This window comes from Theropithecus gelada, chromosome X (genome assembly GCF_003255815.1).
Source record: "Theropithecus gelada isolate Dixy chromosome X, Tgel_1.0, whole genome shotgun sequence".
NCBI classification, from domain to species: domain Eukaryota; kingdom Metazoa; phylum Chordata; class Mammalia; order Primates; family Cercopithecidae; genus Theropithecus; species Theropithecus gelada.
Window position 1 is genome coordinate 141968335 of NC_037689.1, and position 4887 is coordinate 141973221.

The following is a 4887-nucleotide window of genomic DNA, read 5'->3' on the forward strand; positions in this document are numbered from 1 at the left end:
AAAAAAAAAAAAAAAAAAAAAAAAAAAAGAGAATAAGAAATTGTGCCTGGTAATCCAGAGAATTCTCTCAGATTTTGTCCAAGACCATCAAAGTGGTACCTTTATGAGTCTGCAAGAACCACAGCAGAAGCAGCTTAGATTACAACACCTAAGTCCTTTCAAATAACTGGAAACCTTCCAAAGAAGGTTTTTTATAGCTATCTGCTACAAAAAAGGCCAGAGAGTGAAGACAACAATAATGACCTAACTCTTCAATGCCCAGACAGTGAACAACATTTAATAGCATCTACACCATCCAGGAAAACATGATCTTAACAAATGAACTAAATAAGGCACCAGGGACCAATCCTGGAGAAACAGAGGTATGTGATCTTTCAGACAAAGAATTCAAAATAACTGTCCTGAGAAAACTCAACAATATTCAAGATAACACATAAAAGAAATTCAAGATTATATTAGATTAATTCATGAAAGAGATTAAAATAATGCAAAAGAATCAAGCATAAATTCTGCAAAAAAGCAACTGGCATACTGAAGAATGTATTAGAGCTCTTTAACAGCAGAATGAATCCAGCAAAAGAAAGAATCATTGAGCTTGAGGACAGGCTATTTGAAAATACACAGTCAGAGACAAAAGAAAAAAAAATAAAATAAAATAAAAAACAATGAAGCATGCCTCCAGGATTTAGAAAATAGCCTCAAAAGGCAATTCTAATAGTTATTGGCCTTATAAAGGAGGCAGAGAAAGAGATAGAGGTAGAAAGTTTACTCAAATAAATAATAGCAAAGAACTTTCCAATCCTAGAGAAATACATCAATATCAAAGAAGAAAGTTATAGAACATCAAGCAGATTTAACCTAAAGAAGACTAACTCAAGGCATTTTATGATCAAACCCAAAGGTCAAGGCAAAGTAAGGATCCTAAAACCAGCAAGAGAAAAGAAACAATAACATACAATTAAGCTCCAATACATCTAGCAGAAGAATTTTAAGTAGAAACCTTACAGGCCAAGAGAAAGTGGCATAACAAATTTGAAGTGCTGAAGAAAAAAACTAATTACCTTGGAATAGTATATCTGCTGAAAATATCCCTCAAACATGAAGGAGAAATACTTTCCCAGGTAAACAAAAGGTGAGGGATTTCATTAATACCAGAACCATCCTAAAAGAAATGCTAAAGATAGTATATCAAACAGAAAGAAAAGGACATTAATGAGCAATAAAAAATCACCTGAGGGTACAAAACTTAATGGTAATAGTGAGTACACAGAAAAACAGAATATTTTATCACTGTAACTGTGATGTGTAAACTACTCTTACACTAAATAAAAAGATTAAACGACGAACTAATCAAATATAATAACTACAAAAATATTTCAAAACACAGTCAGTAAATTTACTTATAAATAGGAATTACAAAAGGTAAAATAGCAGGGGGATGAAGTTAACGTGAGGCTTATTAGTTTTCCTTTTGCTTGCTTTTTGTTTACACAAAAGGCATTAAGTTGTTATCAGGTTAAAATAATGGGTTATAAGTTAATATTTGCACACCTCATAGGAACTTCAAATCAAAAAACAGACAATGGATACACAATAAATAAAAAGCAAGAAACTAAGTCGCATCACCAGATAAAATTGTTTTCACAAGAGGAAGACAGAAATGAGACTGAAAATAACAGGGTGGAGAAATATATTCCATGCCAATGGTAAACAAAAAACAGCAGGAGTCATTATACTTATAACAGACACAACAGATTTGAAGACAAAAACTATATGAAGAGACAAAGTCACTATATAATGACAAAAGTGTCAATTCAGCAGAGGAAATAAAAATTTAATTATATATGCACTCAATACCAGAGCATCCAGATATATAAAGGAGATATTATTAGAACTAAAGAGGGAGATAGGCCCCAATACAATAATATATGAAGACTTCAACAGCCAAGTTTCAACATCGGACATATTTCCAGACAGAAAAACAAAAAAAAATCAGCCTTAATCTGCACTGTATATCAAATGGATTTAGTAGATATTTAGAGAACATTTTATCCAAGAGTTACAGAATACACATTCATTTTCTTAGTCCAAAGACTATTCTCAAGAATAGACCATGTTAAGTCACAAAACAAATCTTAAAACATAGAAAAAAGTTAAAATAATATCAAGTATCTTCTCTGACCACAATGGAATAAAACTTGAAATTAATAACAGGAAGAATTTTAGAAACTATACAAACACATGAAAATTAAACAATATGCTCCTGAATGACTAGTGGGTAAATGAAGAAATTGAGAAGAAAATTGAAAAATTTTTTGAAACAAAGGATAATGAAAACACAACATATCATAACCTATGGGATACAGCAAAAACAGTACTCAGAGAGAAACTTATAGCTATAAGTTCCTACATCAAAAAAGGGCAAAAACTTCAAATAATCTAACAATATACCTTAAAGAAACAGAAAAGCAAGAACAAATCAAACCCAATATTAGTAGACAAAAAATATAAATATCAGACCACAAATAAATAAAACAGAAACAAGAAAATGTGAAAGATCCAAACACCAAAAAGTTACCTTTTTTACAGGAAAAAACAAAATTGACAAATCTTTAACCAGACTAAGAAAAAAAGAGATCTGAATAACTAAAATCAGAAATGAAAAATGAGACAAAACAGCTGATATGCAGAAAATATAAGGATTATTAGTGAGTACTGTGAGTATATGTGACTATATTGGAAAATCTAGAATAAATGGACAAATTCCTAGGTATAGACAACCTGCCATGACAGAACCATAAAGAAATGCAAAACGTGAACAGACCAATGACAAGTAACAAGATCAAAGCCATAAGTAAACATCTTACAGTAAAGAAAAACCTGGGACCTAATGGCTTCACTACCGAATTTTACCAAACATTTAAAGAAGAACTAATACCAATCCTACCGAAGCAATTCCAAAAAAATAGATGAGGAGGAAATACTTCCAAACTCACTCTACATGGCCAGTATTACCCTGACACTGAAACCAGACAAAGACACATCAAAGATAGAAATCTACAGGCCAATATATCTGATGAATATTGATGCCAAAATCCTAAACCAAATACTAGCAAACCAAATTCAACAATACTTTAGTAACTTTATTCATCAAGACAAAGAGGAATTTATCCCTGAGATGCAAGGATGGTTTAATATATGCAAATAGATCAATGCAATATATCATATCAATTGATGCTGAAAAAGTATCCAATAAAATTTAACATCCATTTATGATATAAATCCTCAAAAACCTGGGTAGAGAAGGAACATATGCGACATAATCAAAACCCTATATGACAGACTCACAGCTAGTATCATAGTGATTGGAATAAAAAACTAGAAGTCTTTTCTCTAAGGTCTGGAGGATGACAAGAATGCCCATTGTCACCACTGTTTTTCAACATAGCACTGGAAGTGCTAGCTAGAGCATTCAGACAAAAGAATGATATAAAAGTGTATTTGTCTGTTTTCACATTGCTATAAAGATCTACCTGAGACTGGGTAATTTATAAAGAAAAGCAGTTTAATTGCCTCACAGTTCCACAGGCTGGACAAGCAGCATGGCAGAGGTGGCCTCTGGAAATTTACAACCATGGCTGAAGATGAAGGGAAAGCTGGTACATCCTACATGGCTGAAGCAGGAGGTAGACAGAGTGAGGGGATGTTGCTATACACATTTAAACAACCAGATCTCATGAGAATTCATTGCAGATGATATGATATTATATTTGGAAAAACCTAAAACTCCACAAGGAAACTCTTAAAACTTATAAACAAATCGAGTTAAGTTGTGGGATACTAACTCAACATACATAAATCACCAGTATTTCTATACACCAACAGTGAACAATGTGAAAAAGAAGTAAAAGGAGTAATCCAATTTATAATAGCCATACAGGCTTTCCGGACCTGGCCGAGCAGGAGGCACCATCATAGGAGTTGCCATCCGCCACAACAAGGATGGAAAGGTTAGGCGCAAGGAGCCCAAGAGCCAGGATATCTACCTGAGGCTGTTGGTCAAGTTGTACAGGTTTCTGGCCAGAAGAACCAATTCCACATTCAACCAGGTTGTGCTGAAGAGGTTGTTTATGAGTCGCACCAACCGGCCGCCTCTGTCCCTTTCCCGGATGATCCGGAACATGAAGCTTCCTGGCCGGGAAAACAAAATGGCCGTGGTTGTGGGGACCATAACGGATGACGTGCGGGTTCAGGAGGTGCTCAAACTGAAGGTATGTGCATTGCGTGTAACCAGCCGGCCCGCAGCCGCATCCTCAGGGCAGGGGGCAAGATCCTCACTTTCGACCAGCTGGCCCTGGACTCCCCCAAGGGCTGCGGCACTGTCCTGCTCTCCGGTCCTGGCAAGGGCCGAGAGGTGTACCGGCATTTCGGCAAGGCCCCAGGAACCATGCACAGCCACACCAAACCCTAAGTCCGCTCCAAGGGCCGGAAGTTCGAGCGTGCCAGAGGCCGACGGGCCAGCCGAGGCTACAAGAACTAACCTTGGATCCTACCCTCTTATTAAAAAGATTTTGAATGCTGAAAAAAAAAAAAAAATAGCCATACAGAAAATTAAATACCTAGAAATTAACCAAAGATGTGAAATATCTCTCTGATGGAAACAAAGAAAATTAAAGAGGACACAAAAAAGTGGAAAAAATTCTATGCTAATGGATTGGAAGAATCAATAATGTTAAAAAGGTCCATATTACCCAAAGGAATCTACACATTCAATGCATGAAACCTCCATCAAAATACCATTACCATTCTTCAAAGAAATAGAAAAAAACAATTCTAAAATGAATGTGAAACCACAGAAGACTCAGAATAGTCAAAGCTATCCAAGGC

At 35.3% G+C, this 4887-nt stretch overlaps 1 pseudogene across 1 annotated transcript in view; it reads left to right on the plus strand.

The window, feature by feature from the left end:
* The window catches only part of LOC112615297, a 20722-nt pseudogene extending 16139 nt beyond the window's left edge, over positions 1 to 4583 (plus strand). Inside the window, exon 2 of the transcript XR_003117316.1 lies at positions 3933 to 4583. The product of XR_003117316.1 is annotated as a 60S ribosomal protein L18 pseudogene (transcript). The remainder of the gene's footprint in view (positions 1 to 3932) is intronic.
* Positions 4584 to 4887: the final 304 nt, after the last annotated feature.